The sequence below is a fragment of the Balaenoptera physalus genome (genome assembly GCF_965194825.1).
Source record: "Balaenoptera physalus genome assembly, chromosome: 19".
Taxonomy (NCBI): Eukaryota; Metazoa; Chordata; class Mammalia; order Artiodactyla; family Balaenopteridae; genus Balaenoptera; species Balaenoptera physalus.
In genome coordinates this window covers 57898459-57919760 of record NC_138900.1, presented here as the reverse complement: position 1 = coordinate 57919760, position 21302 = coordinate 57898459, and the positions used below count along the sequence as shown (strand labels likewise).

The following is a 21302-nucleotide window of genomic DNA, read 5'->3' as shown; positions in this document are numbered from 1 at the left end:
GGAAACCCAGGAGATGTTTGGTTTAACTCTCCCTGGTCTGGCTGTTTGAACGCTGATCCTTCAAGAGAAGGAGAGGGTTTTAACATTTGGGACAAATTAACCAGTTTGACAAAAGCAAAACAGTTCCCTCTTTTAAAATGAAGCGCTCCTTAAGTGCCTATACGGTTTCCAGCCCAGACCGGACATTTGTCTGGTCTGAAGGGGCATTGGAACCCAACATGTGAGCCGAGAATCAGCCGCTCTTCTCTTGTGGGCCCAGCTCTGCAGAGTTGAGTGATTAGGATCCGATAACGATCTCAGTCGCGCCTGAACTCAGCCCGAACCCAGAGCTTTCCTGCCATTCCTGCGATGACTTTGGTGTGTCCTCCTACCTCCCCTCCTCCATTCATTTGAACAGTTTCTCTTCTGTTGTTTCTCCCTCCGTCACCATAATCTACACTCGATAATTTCCTGGCACCAACCCAGTTTTCGTGAATAATAATCAATAACCCGAATCCTTTCTTCCAGAATCTCTCCTCTAGCTTTGGGGAATGTCCCATCCTGCCTCCAGTTGACATGAGCATCACAAGGAATCCAGTTGGTGGATTTCTGCTTCCCTCAACCCTTAGTGGCTTCCCATCGTGGCAGGATCATCTGTGGGTCACCCGCCCTCTGATTAAATACTTCCAGAGGCGTGAAGCTCATTACCTTACAAAATGATGCGTTTCCTTGTGGGACAGTGTCAACGGCTGTTCTCCACTGTGGCAGCCTGATTATGTCCTTCCTAACACTGATTAGCGTCTGCAACTACTTACTGTATTTACTTGTTCATTCGTTGACTATCTGGGGCCCCTCCTCCCAGTGGCGGTCCACATGGACAGGCAACTTCTCGATCCAGTGCACATTTGGAACCTCTGATGCACTCCTTGTATACTAGCTGAATTAAGAGATGAATCAGTTTTGTTTTGTTTTTTTAACCTTTCTTTCTTTATTTGGCTGCACCAAGTCTTAGTTGTGGCACGAGGGATCTTCGTTGCCTCGTGCGGGATCTTTAATTGCAGCACGTGGACGTCTTAGTTGCGGCGTGCATGTGGGATCTAGTTCCCTGACCAGGGATCGAACCCAGGCCCCCTGCACTGGGAGTGCGGAGTCTCAATCACTGGACCACCAGGGAAGTCCCAGAGGTGAATAAATTAATTAAATAGTTCACTGCTTGAGACAGATCTCCTGGTGGGCAGAGTTTATGTCTATATTCATATTTTACCTCCAGCATTTAGCCTAGGGGTAAAGACCTAGTACACGTGATGATGTGCGGGGAAGAATATAGATTTAGGAGTCAGATAAATCTAATGTTAAAATCCCACCTATTACCACTGGCAAGGGTCTTAGGCAGTTAACATTTCTGAGCTGTGATTGCTTTGATCTGTGAAGTTAGTTTTACTATAGGATATTACCTAACTCAAATATGAAGATTAAAAGACCTTTATAAAGTACTTAGCAGTGCCTGGCACATACCGAGTGTTGGGTCAATGATTTGAATCACAGTGAGAAGGCCAGGTGATTATTACCAGCATGGTCAGGAGAGACCCAGGGCCCAAGGGGAAGGGGTGTGGCCCATGCATCTGTCTCCTCTAAGCCAGACTCTGTGTCTTTCCAGAGATTAGCAGATTGAAATGACCCACTCATTTATTACTGAAAGACGTTTTAGTCTACCAGGCGTCTCCAGAAGTGGGCCCACAGATGTGGTAGCATCAGAAAGGTGGGACCCCTCTGCTTTGGCCAACTGCCCCACTTAACTCATAGTATAATTGATTTCAAATGTGCATTTACTTTCCTTTCCCTCCAACTTGTGGCTGCCTGGATTTTTAAACTACTTACTCCCCCAAATGTGCCTGGATCCTGGATGCTGTACAAATACAACAGACATACACGCGCGCGCGTGCACACACACACACACACACACACACACACACACACACACACACACACACTTCAGGCATTTGTCTGTCACTGCTCTAAATTAAGAACAAATCACAGTCAGTTTAAATCTCCCAATTTAATAAACACCAGATCCCCTAAATGTCAGAGAGTCTAGTCTTTTGCAAAGCCTTTAACTTGTGGCTCATATTTGAAACTAAGGAAAAAAGTGATAAATGACATGAAATAAAGAGAGAGGGGGTGTGGTGGGAGCATTTGGGTTACTCATGAGGCCAAGAATGTGAGGACAAGTTGTCTGGACGACATACAGGCCTTCTGGTCTCTGTGGTTGCTGCCAGGGGTCTTCAGGTCCTATTAGGACAGCACGGCCTTCTTCTGTGTTATGATGAGCGGTTAGCTATTGAGCAACCGGGATTTTCTTTACTAAGATGTTTCCAGAGTGGAAGGCCTTCCAATTCATAACAGGATGTCAGCTTTCCAGGACCCAAGGAAACCTCATGTATGTCTTCATTTTGCAAAACTCCACGGCAGTTCTGACCATGGCTTGTACCTTACCAAAGCTCTGCTGCTTTTTTATCATTGTTGGTATTGTTCGTGGGAAGAGCTTTTACGGTAGTGGGTTTAGGGGAAAGGGCAAGGGACCAGGAGTCGATCCTAATCCTAGATCTTCCGTAAAATTGTGTGGGTCCTAAAATAAGTCACTTCCTGCCTCTGGACTTTTGTTTCCTCGTCCACGATCTGAGGAAGGGCTCCGATCAGTTGCTTTAAAATTGTGGTCTGTGCAGCATTTCGATGTTTCTGGATCTTAGGGCTCTCCATCTTCCACATGTGCTCTGACCAGGACAGTCTCACTGTGGTAGGATGAATAATGGCCCCCCAAAGATATCTACCTTCAATCACTGGGCCCTAGGAGTATGTTTCCTTACATGGAAAAAGGGACTTTGCAGATGTGATTGATCTTGAGATGGCGAGTGACCCTGGGTCATCCAGGTGCATTCAGGGATCACAGAGCTCCTTCTTTTTTATTTTATTTTTTTGATGATTCCTCCCACTTTATTTTTTTCAAAATTGTTTTGTAATTACTAGTAATAAGTATATGAAAATTGTAACTGAAAATACATTACAAACAATTTAAATTACATATACAGTTGACTTTTAAAATTTATCTTTTACCTTGCAACTTTACTAAGCTCAGTTATTAGCTGTGGTTTTTGTAAATTCCTTGAATTTTCTATATAGACAATCAGGTTATCTTCAAACAGGGGCAGGTTTATTTCTTTTTAAAAATTTTTTTAAAATTTAAGTATAGTTGATTTACAATGTTGTGTTAGTTTCTGGTGAACAACAAAGTGATTCAGACTATATACATATATTCTTTTTCAGATTCTTTTCCATTATAGTTTATTATAAGTTATTGAATATAGTTCCCTGTGCTATACAGTAGGACCTTGTTGTTTATCTATTTTATATGTAATAGTTCGTGTCTGCTAACCTCAAACTCCTAATTTATCCCTCTTCCCCTTTCCCCTTTGGTAACCATAAATTTGTTTCCTATGTCTGTGAGTCTGTTTCTGTTTTGTAAATAAGTTCATTTGTAACATTTTTTAGATTCCACATACAAGTGATAGGATATTTGTCTTTCTCTGTCTGACTTACTTCACTCAGTATGACAATCTCTAGGGCCATCCATGTTGCTACAAATGGCAATATTTCATTCTTTTTAATGGCTGAGTAGTATTCCTGTGTGTGTGTGTGTGTGTGTGTGTGTGTTTGTGTGTGTGTGTGTGTGTGTGTGTGTGTATGCCACATCTTCTTTATCCATTCATCTGTCAATGGACATTTAGACAAAGCTCCTTCTAAGAGGGAGGTTGGAGAGCCACAGTGAGAGAAGGAGATGTGGTGCAAGATGAGTGAGAGAGAGATTTGAAGGTGCAATGTTGCTGGCTTTGAAGATGGAGGAAGGCACCATGAGACAAGGAATGTAGGTGACCTCCAGACATTGGAAAAAGGCAAAGAAACAGATTCTATCCTAGGGCCTTCCAAGAGGAACACTCCCTGCTGACACCTTCATCATACGACTTCTGACCTCCAGATAATACATTTGTGTTGTTTCTAGCCACTAAGTTTGTGACAGTTTGTTACAGCAGTGATAGAAAATGAATACACCCACCTTTATTTGATGTACACATTGCGATTTCATCTAAGATTTCACTGGAGGAAGGATTGCAGTGGTTAAAAATGTGTGAAAGCCACCAGGACAATTGATCCCTGAGATTCATTTCCTTTGAAACAACTATGACTGGCTCCTTAGTATCACAGGACAACACTGGGGACAAAGAATGTAAACGCTTGAAGTCCACGTGGGGAGGAACACGCCGTCCTTCCATGGTCAACGCCATTCTGTCACATCCCTCTCCGTCATCAAGCCAGCTGTGCCTCGGGGACAACTCTTCTCCTCCCTTATAGTTCAGGACATGGGAAGAACCTTTTGTTCTTCCAGGATGCCCTCCCTGAAAGGATAATGTAGGGAACTCTTTTCCAGTCCTCTCTCAGCCATTTCCTGAAACAGCTCCAGGAAGCAACTCCTCTTTCAGGATACTTTCTCTGATAATCTCTAGCAAGTTCCCTGGGAGACTGCAAACTCCAGGAGGGCAGGACCACTTCTGTTTTATTCACCATGGCATGCTCAGTGGCTGTTTTGGGAATAAATGAATAAAAGACCACTGGCCCTGGTGGGAATGCAAAATGGTACAGCCACTTTGGAAGACGGTTTGGCAGTTTCTCACAAAACTAAATTTAGCCTTAGCATAAGACTCAGCAATCGTGCTTCTTAGTATTTACCCAAAGGAGTTGAAAACTTGGAAGCAAGCAAGATGTCCTTCAGAAGGTGACTGGATGAATAAATTGTGGTACATCTGGACAATGGAATATTACTCAGTGCTAAAAAGAAATGAGCTATCGGGCTTCCCTGGTGGTGCAGTGGTTGAGAATCTGCCTGCCAATGCAGGGGACACGGGTTCGAGCCCTGGTCTGGGAAGATCCCACATGCCGCGGAGCAACTAAGCCCGTGAGCCACAATTACTGAGCGTGCGCGTCTGGAGCCCGTGCTCCGCAACAAGAGAGGCCGTGATAGTGAGAGGCCCGCGCACCGCGATGAAGAGTGGCCCCCACTTGCCGCAACTAGAGAGAAAGCCCTCGCACAGAAACGAAGACCCAACACAGCCATAAATAAATAAATAAATAATTTTAAAAAAACAAAAGAAATGAGCTATCAAACCATGAAAAGTTTAAATGCATATTACTAAGTGAAAGCAGCTAATCTGAAAAGGCTACATCCTGTAGGACTCCAACTATATGACATCCTGGAAAAAGACAAAATTATGGAGACAGTAAGAAGATCAATGGTTTCCAGGGACTACAGGGGAGGGAGGGATGAATAGGCAGAGCATAGAGGATTTTCATGACAGTGAATTCACATCATTATACATTCGTCCAAACCCAAAGAAGGTACAACACCAAGGGCAAACTGTAATGTGAACTCTGAACTTTGGGTATGACGTGTCCGTGTAGGTTCATCAGTTGCCACTCTGGACCACTCTGGACCACTCTGGTGTGGGTTGCTGATATGAAGGAGGCTGGGGTCAGGGAGTATGTGGGGACTCTCTGTACTTTCTGCTCAATTTTGCCGTGAACCTAAAACCACTCTAAAAAATGAAGTCTTTTCTTTTAAAAAAAAAGCTGAAAAAAAGGACCTCTAAAGGCCATGGGTCTACCTGCAATTTTCTAACCAGACCATGCTTTTTGTGCCATTGTGCCTTGTAAAAACTGTTACCCTAGGAGGGAATTCCCTTCTCTCATCCTCTCACCTCTTCTGAACGAGTCCCTCTTATTATCCAAGGTTCTTCTGAAGACTTTTCTGATTCTCCCTCCTCCCCACCAGCCAGCCTTAGTTCTGTGCCCTCATTTGGTCCCCAACGCCCAATCAGTACTCCCTGAGCTAATCTCTGCACTGTCATTGTCAATATTTATTCATGTGACATATTAACCTGTGAGTTCTTGAAGAGCTAAAAATGTCCACTGTTTCTGCATTCCCTAGGTCCAATATGGTTCTTCACACATGGCAGATCTCAGTAAATGTTTGTTGATTGAATAAGCGAGGTTAAAAGACTTGAATGTGATGATGTTTACCCTCTATCTAGGTAGCAGTTTAAATTCAGCTGACTGTCTTAATGTTTAGAGATTTGTAAATAGATTCTTTAAAAGAAACTTGGGGGGAAACATGGCAGGGGAGAGACAAATTAGGAGCTTGGGATTAACATACACACACTACTATATGTAAAATAGATAAGCAACAAGGACGTAGAATATAGCACTGGGAACTCTACTCAATATTCTGTAATAACCTATGTGGGTAAAGAATCTGAAAAGAATGAATATATGTATATGTATAACTGAATCACTTTGCTGTACACCTGAAACTAACACAACGTAAATCAACTATACTCCAATTTAAAAAAACTTGGAAAATGAAGTAATAGTAACTGAAAGTCAAGGGACTTCCCTAGTGGCGCAGTGGTTAAGAATCCGCCTGCCAATGCAGGGGACACGGGTTTGAGCCCTGATCCCGGAAGATCCCACATGCCGTGGAGCAACTAAGCCCGCGAGCCACAACTACTGAGCCCGCGTGCCACAACTACTGAAGCCTGCGCGCCTAGAGCCCGTGCTCTGCAACAAGAGAAGCCACTGCAATGAGAAGCCCGCGCACCACAACAAAGAGTAGCCCCCGCTCACCACAACTAGAGAAAGCCCGCGCACAGCAATGAAGACCAACGCGGCCAAAAATAAATAAATAAAAAAAATTTTTAAAATAACTGAAAGTCAATAGAATCAGTCATGTTAAATGAATTCTGCCTTCCTTGTTTCAGAATATTAGAGAGAGAAGCTAAGGTTATAATATCTCTGGTTTTCAGCAAGACATATGATAATCACTGAGAGAAATCAGAAAAAATATGGCTGGATTATAATATATTGAGTGAGAAAGTTGGTATCCAAACTGAGGTCGATGGGCCACAAGTAACTGTAGGTGTCTGATCGACAGAGAGATAATAAAAGCACTCAGTTGGACCATTGTAGAAGGGAAGAGAACATCAGATGGGATATTGGACCAGTTAAGTTTTTTAATCTTCTCTCCATTCTTAAGAGTCTATGATTCTGCATAAATGTATATTCAATCCACGTACCAGAATTCTCAGATAGAAAAAAAAAAAAAAACTACTTGATGCTCATAACAACAGCAGTTCTTTAGTCTTTTAGGACTTTATTAGCTTAATTCCAGCCACTTATTTTTTTTTATAGCTTTCATGAATCTAATTCAAAACACATTGTAAAGCGAAACATTTGCTGGGCTTGAGAATGTAACTAATAAAAAGGCAAATACACCAAGGTTGCCAAACACTGCAAAAGAGAAGTATATGACACCAGCTCTAATGTGAGAAATCGTAGAACCTTATTTTTGTTCTCTTTTTTGATAGGAAACATAAGGGTTGTCTCATATTCTTGAAGAAAGGTCCTTGCGATACTTAGCGCTGACTTGACAAATTTTGTTATTATCAATTGAGAAGACCCTTCACATCGTGGCAAGGAGCTGGGTATAATCCAGGCACTGCCCTTCTCTCCCGGGAGCCCCATGCAAGGTTTGCCTCTCAAATTTAGTGTCCTTTGGCAGCCAGAGAAACCTCAAATCCTGTTGAAAACCCAAAACCTCACGTCGCAGTCCCCAAGGTGACGCCAAGGTCATGCAGGTGGCCACAGAAGAGCAGTCGCGAGGGCCAGAGTAGGTCTTGGGGTAAACAACCTCCTCTTCCTTGTCTGGTGCCCACTTCCTCCGTGTTGGCTGCCCCAGTCTGTGCCCATACGGGCAGCCAAACCAGCGCTCCCTTCTCAGGAGACCCTGGCGATGCCCAGCAGACAGAGAACCCACCTGCCCCTTCCTTTTGCAAACAATGAATGGTTTGCCAAGTGAGCAATGGCCCCACTGCTTTATCCTTCTAAGTGAGACCCATTAAACATACTCAAAGTGTATTTTATTTTATCTTAAACATTCAGTTGTGCAGATTTCAGTGCCCTTTCCATAGCTGGGGCACAATAGGTATATGTTGGATCACATTTCCTTGTTGAATTTCACCAGGTTTCCTGGCGGATGACTTTTCACTACTCCCAGTAGGAAGACAAAGCTCCTTAATACGGCTTCTGAGGCATAGTCTCTTCAAAGCATCTTTTAACCTCTCACACCTGCCCTGCTCCTTCCCCCTGGAATATGCTGCTTTCCCTCCTCGCCTGGTCAACTCCAGCACATTCTTCAGATATCACTCAATCGTCAGCTCCTCAGGAGAGCCTCTCTCCCTCAGTCGCGTTCACACACACACACTGTGTTCTAGCATCACCGTGCACCTCTGCTTTTTAAGCACTTAGTGATGTTCTAATTTTCCATTCACCTGGGTGGTGACTCATCAACGACCATCACTTGAACTGCACTGTAATTGACATGAGGGCTTCTGTCTTTTTGCATATTTTATCTCTAACATGTTACATAGTGTTTAGCATATCTTGAAAGCTCAAGCAGTCTTTGTTGAATAATGAATGAGTGAATGAATGAATGAAGTTGCTCTAGTCGCTGCCATCAACTTGTTGTGCACACCTCTCTGGGTTTCAGTTTTATTCTATGGCGTTGGGATAAGAATACCTATACTTCCTACCTTATAGGGTTTGTATTAGAATCATATGCAATACTGCACAACATTTGGCATTTTGTAGGAATTCAAATATTTGCTGAAATAAATGGCTGTACTTAAAACATTTGGTAACGTCTCACATTTGTGATGTACCTGACATTTTATATTTTCTCTTGACCCAGAAAAATCTCATCCTGGATCTTCCTTTTCCTTTTCCCACTATAATTTCACTGCTTGATATTTTTCTCCCAAGGCCTCTGTGTCTGCTAGGTATGGCTTTACAGCAATGATAATAATATCTTACATTTGTATATTTCATATAAGTTTATGAAGTGCTTAGCAGCACTATTATACATTCCCATCAACAGAAGTGGATTAAAAAGAAAACAACCCAGTATATTCACATACAGTGGCTCTCCCTATCCGCGTGTTCTGCATCTGCAGATTCAACCAACTGCAGAACAAAAATATATATTTTTTAATTCCAGAAAGTTCCAGAAAGCAAAACTTGAATTTCTTGCATGCCAACAACTGTTTACATAGCATTTACATTGTATTAGGTATTATAAGTAATCTAGAGATGATTTAAAGTATGCGGGAGGATGTGGATAGGCTATATGCAAATACTATGCTATTTTATATAAGGGACTTGAGCATCCGGGGATTTTGGTATCAGCATTGGGGGTGGGATCCTGGCACCAGTCCCCCTGTGGATACTGAGGGACGACTGTAATGGAATATCGCCCCCAACTGAGAACAAATAGTTAACGCTACTCAGGACCGTGTGGTTGAATGTAACAAACGTGATGTTGAGTGAAAGAGAGGGACACAAAAGAGTATGCACCGTATGATCCCCTTCATGTAGAGGAAAAAACGGGCACCGTTCACCTTTGGCAATGGAATTGGGGTAGTGGTTACCCTTGAAGGGAGAGTTATTGGCCGGGGGGTGAGGATGCTTCTGACTCAGGCTCTGTTTCTTGATCTGTGTGCTGGTTACACAGGTGTCCTCAGTGTGGGGAAATCACCAGCAGGTACACTTCCGAAAGGCACCCTCCCCTATGTGTATATTTTACGTCAATAAAAAGTTCATGAATTGCTTTTCCATACGTGATCGAATTTCTCAATTGACCTCACCTCTGAAACTGACAAGTATTTTTAATTGCATTTTAGAGGAAAAATGACACTTGGAGTGTAAACACTTTCAAGAAACTCGCATCTGTCACACGTGTTGTAGCTGAGATTGAAACCCAACTGTTCTTAGTCTAGAGCTCTTTCCCTTAGACCGTATTATCCTCAGCAGGTAACAAAATACTGTTTCAATGTGCATGTCTTCCAGAGGCTCATAAGGAGTAGTGTGTGCAGTGGTGGAAACCTTAGGTCATTGCTGAGGGTCTTATCTTGGACGGGGTTGGGGGGGGGGTCTTTCTGATACACCCGGAGCCCACCACGTTGGTGGCCGCCTGCTTGGCTGGCCCCTACTTCTAGTAAAAATAGAGTCGAGGGATATTCGATTATGGAGATCTCTCCCACGTCAGCTGCTGATGGCTATGTAGGGAGGTCCTAATGAGTCTCAAAGATAGGGGCAATGACCTTGAGGACAGAATATGACACAGCGGTGCACATGTTAAGCAGCTGGAACTCTCTCTAACACATCCAGTCAGGTCCCAGATGAAGCAACACTCTCTGTTCTTCTGCTTAGCGCCCCCTGTGCTAATCCTTGAAATGGAAGAGGCGGAGTCCTGGCTTACACCTCATCATAGAGGACGTAAGGGAGGAGAAGAGATTTTGCAGGGATCTTTAAAGACACAAGGGGATCGGTGGTTGACAGGAGGAAAAAAGGTTTCAGATGTCAGTATACTACAAGAGTGGTCCAAGTTCATGGGAAAACTGGCCGCAGGATTCCATGGGTGCAGAGGGCTCGTAAAGGGACAAGGAGACATATGAAACGTTTTCTTATGAAGATGGAAAATGTACAAACCTCATGAGATTTTATCTTAAGGTGTAGAGCTTATCAGCCTTCAGCTCCCGGGCTGGAACCCAAGGTTCTTAGCTTCTAGACCAGTGCCTTCTGTTTCAGTCATCTGCTGTGTGACCTTAAGCAAGTCCATGCACCTCTCTGAGCAGGAATATGGTGCTTGGTACTAAAGTTTGTGGTTGTGCCCCTGATGGAGTTCAACCATGCATCCTAGCAACCACAGCCTGTTTATAGATGAAGAGCAGAAAAACAAGTTGGAGGGATCATAAAAATATGTTCCATTGAAGGAAAAATGAACATTCCACACTTCCCTTTGCAAAAACAACGGACACATACCTCAGAATATTTGACAGATCACATCGAAAGAGACTCCTTATTAAAGATAAATGCATAGCATTCTTTGGACTCCCTCTTTTTAGGAATTGAGATGATTTTTATTTGTTTTTGTATTGTTTGATTTTCTCACTATTTTCTCAAGTTGCATCATGTCATGGGACACAACTTGGACCTATTTTTGTGCTGGCTTTGCGAAAGAGCAATATTTTTCTTTTGAAAATTGAGGTTTCCTGAAATCTGGTTTTATGTTCCCAACATAAGCACAAACGTCCCTATTTTGACTTTTTACTCCACCTTTTGCTTCTTTGTGGAGGTTAATATGCAGTTCCCTGTGTCATTAAAAATAATGTGCTGATGCCCCTGGCAGAAGTTCACTAATCAGAGTTCATATTCCTTTCACACAAATATACCAACCTGTCAGATTTTCAGCCTATTTAGAGAAGTCCAGCACTCATTCGTGGACATTCATCTTATATTTTGAGTAGGACGCCTTAGCTGTCATCCTCAAGTTTCAACATGTCTTGACGCTTATGTTTTTACCTCTGGATGGCTTCAGTCAGCATGATAGACATGAAACACTGGCTGTTGAAAGTGGGTTCTACTCCGGTGGACTACTGCTTATTTTGGCTTTGTCTCTCTCTTGCAATCTCATATTTTATTGAGTGCATAATTTCCTATCAGCTTCAGACACCAGGGTCACCAGCTAAGACAAAGTCGGGAGGCTAGTCTTTGACAGTGGGAAATTTGATTGCGCTTTAAAAACTCCAACCAACACACACCATATGCTGTCATCCAAAGGAAGACTTATGTCATGGTTTCAACTTCATGGTCTTCGATTTCAGCATGACATGAATGATGTGGAAGGGAAGTCCATTCAGATGATAAGAGGAGGATAATTTGTACTGGGAAATTATTCACCATTGTGATAAATAATCCCTGGCACATAATAACAGAAAATCTCAACCCTTGAACTGAATTATATATAGATGTGTGCCTCATAAACAAGGTAGAAAATACATTTTTTAAACTGCTGTGTTTGCAAAATCCTTTCACATCCAAGCTATCCTCATTAATAATCATAAAGAAGCACATTTCCAAGCTCAGAATCACATTAATCTCTCCCCACGTGACCCGATCGTGCACTTGAGGGAGAATTGCCTTCATGTGCACTATGTGTTTTTTCTTGTGTTCCTGGTGGACAGCTTGGAAATGCAGAGCACCGTGGGGTGGGGAGCACAAGGAGAAACCAGTAAGATAAAAAATGAATTTCAAGAAAATTGGACTTTTTCTGATTGATCACTGAAGCAATAATGGAATGAAGAGATGAGTGGGTTTTTTTCCTTCCTACACTCAGGGAAGGTGAGAAGGGAATAATGTTTCTTTTCTTACTGATGATCTGTACCATCGTATCTGGAAAAGTTGATGGGGAGACTTAACAGGATTTTTCTTTTGAAAGCCTGTGCTTATAATTGTTATAGAGTTGGATTTTCCAAGGGAGGGAGGTTATCCAAGGGTTGGGAGACAGGAGAATGGCTATATACAGAACAGAATGTGAGGATTCCTCAAGAAGGGAGTAGGGATGGTGGTGGGGCAAGGAAGCTCTGGGGTGAAGCAGAGGAAAAATAAGATGAACAAGCAAGATTGCCTTGTATCTCTCTTCAAGGCTGCCTTCTGGAGGAGAGTAAACCTTGGATGGTACCTGGTGACTAAGTGATACCTATGAAGGTTGGATGCCAACTTTGAGAGAAGTGAGGGCTCCCTGGGATCAAACAAATAGTCAGTGGAGAAATCTGCAAAGAATGTCTTCTTCTGCCAGGTGCTGCCATGTTGGGCTGCCTACAGATGTCTGGTACCCAATGATGGCATGGATGACCTAGACAAAGGGGCAATAGTAATCATGGAAACCACCACAATGGATCAAAATCAGGCCCCCGATCCATCTTCTTAGAACTACACACACACTGCTACCCTTCCCCCCATATCAGCTCTGCTCCTGTTTATTATTTTAAGATGCTGTATAAGATTTTGTTTGAAGAAGGGATCCTCTTAATAAAAATCAAAGTTTGAGAACCATTGATTGAGTTCAACCTCTCTGTTTATCAGAGGCAGAGAATGAGTCCTAGAAAGTTAATCCCCATAATCTCCCCATGTAGGAGAAGGGAATACAAACCTGCTAAAGCAGCCTTTCCAATCATCTCCACTAAGACACCAGATATATGAATGAGCCAATTGGATTTTCCAGCCCTATCAAAGGCCCCAATGACTTCAGTCCCATAGGACATCATGTGAATCAGAAGAATCACCCAGCTGAGCCCAGTCAACCTGAAGTGTCTTAAGAGATAATAAAATTGCTGTTTTAAGCCAAAATAATAATAATAATGCCAAGAGGTGGGAGGAGATACATGGGAGGGGCAGATAACATTGTCTTGACTCCTCACAGGTTATCACAAGGATCAAATGAGATCAAGTGTCTGAAGTCATTTAGTATATACTCAAGCTTTATTACCTCTGTCACTTGTTGAGTAAGCACATCCAATATGTATTTTTTTAAATTTTTATTGGAATATAGTTGATTTATAATGTTGTGTTAGTTTCAGGTGTACAGCAAAGTGAATCAGTTATACATATACATATATCCACTCTTCTTTTAGATTCTTTTCCCATTATAGGCCATTATAGAGTATTGAGTAGAGTTCCCTGTGCTATACAGTAGGTCCTTATTAGTTTTTTGTTTTATATATAGTAGTGTGTGTATGCCAATCCCAATCTCCCAATTTATCCCTCCCCCCTTATCCCCACAATATGTATGTATTAAGCATTTATTGACTATTGCATCATCTGTTCTAAAGCCTGACACTAGAACTCCTCTTTCAGGAAAGTTATGGTGAACTGCTGTCAGGTTGACTCAGGTTGAATTCAACAAAAAAGAGAGATTACCTGGAGCTTGATACCAAAAGAAACCTGTAGGGTTTCGTAGAAAGAGCTCACCTATGGATCAGAGGGCAAGGAAGGTATAAGGGAACCAGGGGAGGAGAGGAGGATTGGAGTCAAGCCCTGAAGAACTGGCTAGAATCTAGGATCTTAGGACTAGAAGAAAGTCTGGGCACCTCCAATTCAACTCCTGCTCCACTGGAGGAAATTCCTGGGTGTAATCGCCTCAGGGATCATCTGCTTGAGTTCTCAAGGATTCCTGCCTTGTCTTATCTTCAACACATGCAACTTTATAAATATCTCCATTTCCTAGAAGGAAAAAGCTCAGGCGTATTCAGTGAGCAGCTGGGTCTACCCAGGCAACATGGTGAAGCTTTGCAAGGGGATGTGAACAGTTAGGCGCTAATGCTTTGAAATCACACCATCCAGAGTTTGAACAGTGACTTTGCCTCTTCACAGGTGGGCAATTGATACAACCCCTCTGAGCCTCAGTTTCCTGGTGTGTAAAATGGGGTCCATAACCGTACATCCACGTAGAGTTATCATGAGAATTAAAACAGAGTTACTAGAAAGTGTTGTGAAGCACTTCGAAAAGTGTCCTATGTGTTCAGGACTTGACGAATGATGTGTTTTCAGTATCGGGGAGAAGAGAGGAAAGAAACCCAGGCTGGAGGCTGAGCGTACACGTGGCTTCGAAGAAGGAAGTGCCATCGTGAAAAACAGAGGCTTCAGACTCAGATGCAGGCTCTGGGTGTTGAGTCTTGTCTGTTGCCCACAGGGATGGACTTGCATTTCTTCGTGTTTTGCTCAGGGTTTCTTAGTCGCAACACTGTTGATCCTCGGGGCTGGATCATTTCTTTCTTGGTGGGGGGATGCAGGAGCGGGGGCTGTCATGTGCATTATAGGAAATTTAGCAGCATCACAAACGTCCTTTGGGGAACAAAACTGACTCTGCTTGAGAACCATCAGCCTAGCCATTGCCTGGGCTCGTCCACTGCAGCGACGCACGGGGCTCTCCTGTGGGAATCTTGGTGCAGACTTTTCCGTAGCAGCTCACAGCTGGAAAGTCCTTGAACGACTTCACCAGGGATATATAATAACTCAGCCCAAGACTGTCTTTCCCCTCCACCCCCCCTTAATTCCCATGATTGTACAGTGTTTCTTTTCAGTTTTCAGCTCTGGGAATTTGTCTTTTCTCACTCGCCAAAGCCACAGCTCAGAGCAACCATCAGAAAATGATTAACACTGTCTGTCTGTGCTATTGAACAATCGCAAGGTAGATACGTCCCGGGTACGGTTTGAACTTACTCTGTGACCCCAGTGAAAGACAACATGGTTTATATTTTTTAACTGTGAGAATTTCATGGGGAATATTTTTCTTCATTTTGTTTTCTTTTACAGCTGTTAGGAAAACTAACTTTCTTGGTCTCCCTGCCCTGTCGGTCTTCTCTTTGTGTCATTTTAAATAATCACTTGGAATTTCAGTGAGGGGTTAGGGAGGTCTTAAAGAGGTCACCTGCTTTAGACGTGTTTGTGCGGACATTTTGAGTTTGGTCTAGCTCCTGGGGGAGTGGGGTGTGTTCCTTAGGGTCTAGGTTCCTGGATATTATTCTTGGTGGGAAGAAGAAAACGTGGGCACACATTTGGGGAGGAGCTGGAGAGCAGGGTGTTAATTAAGCACCAAGCTAAGCATCTCACTGCATTGTCTTACTCGACCCTCCCAAAGGTAGTATGTGAAATAGGAATGACAGTAATTATACTACAGAGAAAGTGAATGAGGCTCAGGTAAGTGACCTGTATCACTGACCCTTTATCATACAGTTTGTAATCCCACCCAGGGATCCAAGCCCAAGTTCTCTTATGCTACAACCTGTATCCATTTCAGCAATCAACACGACCTCCACACTGACGGGTGCTGATGTGTTAGGGTTATACATATCCTGCTCACATCCTTACTTGCCTTGAATATTAATGCCATTAGAGCCTTAAATCCATGAATAGACTCCTTTGCAAAGTCTGGCTGGGAGGACCAGGCAGTGAGTTTGGCTGAACTGCAGAAAGCCTGCAGGTGACCTTGCCTCATCTTGACGTACACACTATATACTCCAGCTCCAGGATTTACTAATAGTGGGCAGCTGTGGGAAGCACAGAGGCAGATAGAAAATCAGTTGGGATAGAATCCCAATTCTGGGATTCAAATTCAGGTCTGTATGACCCTGGACAAGTTATCTCTTGGTGTTCTCTTCTTTGAAATGGGAATGATGATCGCAATTCATGGGCAAAGAGAGTACCTGGGAGAAAGGAAGTGCTCCATACACGGGTCCTTGTCTCTTTCGGCTCCACCTTGTTCTTGTTATGAGGCATCAATAGAGGTTTCTCCACCCACCTCTCCATACCTGTGGCCTGGACCGCTTTCCTGAAGGCCAGCGATGATGCATCGCTCCCTCACCGCATTAGTATGAGCTGAGGTCCTGCCAATTTCTCTGGATGCTTCCACAAAGCAGGGCTCTTTTCCCACCACTCACTGGTCCTCCCAGACTTCGTCACCTTCTAAGTTTGGGGGACTCTCTCTCCCCGACCTCCCTCCTTCCCTCTGCTTCCCATCTGAAATAGCCTCGTCCACTCTGTTGTGTGGGTTCCAGAAGTCACCATGTTGTTTTGTCTTTCTTGGGGCTTGGGGTGGGCAGAAGAGATGCCGACCACTGTTGCTTCTTTTTCCTTTTATTTATTTATATTTGAATGAGCAAACACCTTTTTTTGTTTGTTTGTTTTATGATGGTAACTGCAGACAGTTGGCTCTGAACGCAAACATATGAGGAGGCGTGGTCTGATCAAGAAATGTGTCCACCTTATTTCTGTTTAGTATGGAAAACATTTCCACAGGGCATATTCTTTTTCCAGGCACTGGTCTAAGCACCTGACACATTTTAAGTCATATACGCCTTGTAAGAAAGCCAAAGAGGTAGGTTCTTTTACTGTCTCCATTTTGTAGATGAGGAAACAGGCACGAGAGGGTGAAATAACTTGTCCGAGAGGCCACGCAGCTAGAATTGGTCGCCCTGGCTTGTAAGTCTGCGATCTTAAACACTGTGTTCAATCGTTGTGAAGATAGGTCTATGAAAAGTCTTAAGCACAGTAGAAAATCCATTAACTTGTTACCAGATGTAAAATATGATTTAACTGCTTATTAAAAAGGATAAAATTGCCTGAAACTGAGGCCGGGCTGTTATTATTCTATTTCTAAAAAAGTATACTTCTTAATGTGTGTGAGCCAACTCCAAGAGCTTCTAACGTGGGAGCGATTAGAATTTGCAGACCACTGGTGAAGTTCCCTTTGGCACCACGTGTCTGGGGAAGGAAACCAAGGCAGTTCATACTGATGACCTTACTGAGTGGTTCCCTTCTTGATGCCTTTCTTTTCATCAGGCTTGAAGTGGAAGCAGAGGACTCCTGGTCTCATCCCTCTGCACCTCCCCTGAACATACATATTCAGAAATAATCTTCCCACACCTCCTTTATTCCCCTAAGTCTTTCTGCTCTACAGACCTGGCAAAACAGATCCACGGATTTTTTCTATTGATTTCATCAGTCAGTCGTTTAACAAAACTCTCAAAATGAAACTCCCAAATAAATTTCATAAGAGTTAAACCGATAAAGATAAAAAATAAAATTATGAAACAACAACTTAGATTTTACTTGAAAAGTGATATATGCTCATTGTAAGTTGGGGAAAAAAAACAAAGGATCTAAAGAAGAAAATACAAATTAACTATAATCCAGCCAATCAGAAATTTTCACTGTTAACATATGGGTGTCTTGTCTCCCCCACTCCCCAGGAAATGTATTCATCCATCCATCCATCCACCCATCCATCCATCCATCCATCTGTCCATCCATCTTTCTATCTATCTATCTATCTATCTATCTATCTATCTATCTATCTATCTATCTATCTATCAATCAATATGTCTCCCTCTGCCACACCCCATATGTGTATCATGTATTTATATAATTTGATTGGTATCCCATTGTATAAACTAGTTTGACATCTGCTTTTCTTCATCCACCTTTTTTTTTTTTTTAAAGAAATTCACGTTCTTTTATTTATTTATTTATTTATTTATGACGGTGTTGAGTCTTCGTTTCTGTGCGAGGGCTTTCTCTAGTTGCGGCAAGCGGGGGCCACTCTTCATCGCGGTGCGCGGGCCTCTCACCATCGCGGCCTCTCTTGTTGCGGAGCACAGGCTCCAGACGCGCAGGCTCAGTAATTGTGGCTCACGGGCCCAGTTGCTCCGTGGCATGTGGGATCTTCCCAGACCAGGGCTCGAACCTGTGTCCCCTGCATTGGCAGGCAGATTCTCAACCACTGCGCCACCAGGGAAGCCCCATCCACCTTTTTATCAGTAACACTCTTTTAAAATCTTCTGGTTATGTTTTTATTTATTTTGTTGAAAACCCCTAGAAATGTACAAATTTTAAAAATTTTACTTAATAAAATGCTAAAAGTATCAATAACACTTTGTCATTTCATGAAATAGTTTCTTAAAACACCCTCTTCGATGGCTACCTGAATGAATGGGCCACAGTTTTTACACTGTTACTCTACTTGTTCCATGTCTAGCTTATTTCCAAAGTTTATGCCAAAATAATAAACATTTTTCTATATATGTCTCTGTCTGAGCTTTTTCCCTTTTTTTTTTGTTTTTGTCTGTGTGAATATTTTTGTTACAAAGTACAGAGAGAGATGTAAGTTTAATTTTCTTAGGATAGATTTGGGAAAATCCCTGGGGAAAGCAAGGGATTTTTTTTTTTTTGAAGGATTTTATGCACATTATAAAATTATTTTCCAGATAATTTGTACCAATTCGCACTCCCATGAGAAGGAAATCAGAGTATCTGTTCCAGCTCTCGTTTGTCCAAAATGTTTGACTTTTAAGTTTAGTTTATTTTATAAGTAAAGAAGAAAATCTCATTTCAATTTGCATTTTCTAAAAATTCCTGGACACATATTCATGTCATTAGTCACTTTTTATTTATATTTTTAGGTGTTATTTAAAGTTTTATTTCTTATTGGCAACTTGTGTGTCTTGTGTGAATTGTCCACATTTTTAATCAAATTTTTCCATTGGGATTTTGGGGCTTTTCTTACAAATTTTTATGAGCATATTTCCCAGTTTACTTACCTTTTAATTTTATTTATTAATTTTTAACACATGTTTTTGGATAGAAAGTTCTGTCAGTGATCTTCCGTAGTTACTTTTAAAAGGTTTATGCCTAGGCACATCTTGGTGAAATTTAGAAACAGATAATTTATAATCTTTTTGAAAATACTGTAAATTGGATATTGAAACTTCTGTGTTGGTACTCCCATATTTCTCAGAAAATATATGTATCTCATATTGCCTGTCTCTCTGATTTTTCAGTTTGTTTTCTTGGAGATTTCCTCAGTCTTTCTGCAGACTTTTCTGGGTTATTCTTTTTTATACATGTTTTATGGATAAGTTTTAAAATTTCTTTGAAAGCTTAATAAAAATTTGCTCTTTAATTATCTTCTGTTCCCTGCGTTATCTCTGTTTCCTCCAGGGTCATTTTTTTTTCTATTTATCTTGTCTTCTCTAATTTTTATATTGGACACTTTTGTCAACTATCTACTGATCGGCGTTTAATATTGAACTAGGGCTCTGTGTATCAAGGTGGGGTTTATGCATAGGTGGGCTTCACATTTGGGTGATCACAGACCTCAATAACATGCTCTTATATTGGTTTTTCCTCTTTCTCTCTCTCTCACGGGTCCCTCACTGCTTCTCCCTGGATTTCAATCTATCCCAAGTTCTTGTCTCAGGCTTTACTTTCAGGGCAACCCAAGATTCCTCAATGATTACCCTTCCATACTCTTCTTTCTTTGTTTTTCTATGTTTTCTGAAGACCCCTCTTCCATTCTCTTCCGTATTATGGAAGTACGTTTAGAGACAACGTTCACTATCGTTTTGGTGTAAGCTCAGTAAAGAGAGTTTTGAATATGTTATTAAATCATTGGTATTTTCTTTCTTTTTTTTTTTTAATTAATTAATTAATTTATTTATTTATATTTGGCTGTGTTGGGTCTTCGTTTCTGTGAGGGCTTTCTCTAGTTGCGGCCAGCGGGGGCCATTCTTCATCGCGGTGCGCAGGCCTCTCACTATCGCGGCCTCTCTTGTTGCGGAGCACAGGCTCCAGGCGCGCAGGCTCAGTAGTTGTGGCTCCTGGGCCTAGTTGCTCCGCGGCATGTGGGATCTTCCCAGACCAGGGCTCGAACCCGTGTTCCCTGCATTGGCAGGCAGATTCTCAACCACTGCGCCACCAGGGAAGCCCCATCATTGATATTTTCTATCTGCATTTTAAAAATTACTTTTGAGGGACTTCCCTGGTGGTCCAGTTGTTAAAGATTCCAAGCTTCCAATGCAGGGAGCACAGGTTTGATCCCTGGTCAGAGAACTAAGATCCCACATGCCACGTGGCCAAAAATTAATTAATTAGTTAATTAATTTTAAAAAAGAAATGATCTTATTGTAAAAGGAATATGAATTGTTAAAACTGTATTTAAAGGAAATAAATTGTTAAATTGCTTTTGAGTTTAGAGTATGTGTTGCTATACACCTTTTGAAAGTAGGATTTATGTCAGTTTCTGCCTGATTTATATCAGTAGGAAACTAGAACCCTCCTCACAACTAGGGCTTTGCCCTAGATTGGATGCTGTCAGAATGTAAAGATAACTCTGTGATTACATGTCTTAATAGTTTCTATCTAGAAGATAAGTGGAACAAAGCAAAGCTCAAGCTATACTTGTAAAGAAGTAGCAGTCACTTGTATTTGCCAGGAAGGGGTGATATTTGGTCTTCTTAATGAATGAATGAATGATTATTATCATTTTTTGTTCGGAGAGTGTAGTTTTTTTGGTCTCTCTGCTCAGCCCTGATTATGGAGTGATCTTGTATTTGTCTTGCCCCGTCACGATCATTTCCCCAGTGTTGGTGTTCTGTGAAACTGTTTGCGCTCGACAAGAATGTATGACAACTCGCTGCCAGTGCCAGGGGGCTCTTAGCGACACCAAGGTATAGTACCAGCCCCGTCCCCAGATGTCAGGAGCTGCTTTTCTCTTTCTCAGCCTTAACGAAAGTTCTTTGCAAATTGTGATGTGAATGTAATTTGCACGCAAGTTTGCTAGAACAGTAGTATATTTTTGACATCAGCAGGCTTTAGAATCTATTGTACTTGAGTTTTGAACTCCAGTTTTGCCACTTGCTAAATGTGTCTTCTTAACTCTACTAAGCCATCAGGCTGTTCCATCCCATGTAAATGGTGATAATGATCCTCCTAGAAATCTTGTGTAAGGTAGTAATTGATAGAATATGTAAAGTATCTGGAAGACTATT

General features: G+C 42.1%; 1 protein-coding gene and 1 long non-coding RNA gene across 2 annotated transcripts in view; one reads left to right on the top strand and one right to left on the bottom strand.

Annotated features, from left to right (window-relative positions):
- The window catches only part of ADAMTS18 (ADAM metallopeptidase with thrombospondin type 1 motif 18), a 425082-nt gene that overhangs the window by 172294 nt on the left and 231486 nt on the right, over positions 1–21302 (top strand). The window lies entirely within an intron of this gene.
- On the bottom strand, positions 5648–20563 carry LOC309649351. The gene is made up of 2 exons (XR_014257047.1): positions 18284–20563; positions 5648–17957 (listed from the first exon to the last, which is right to left on the bottom strand). It is a non-coding gene; the product is annotated as an uncharacterized lncRNA (long non-coding RNA).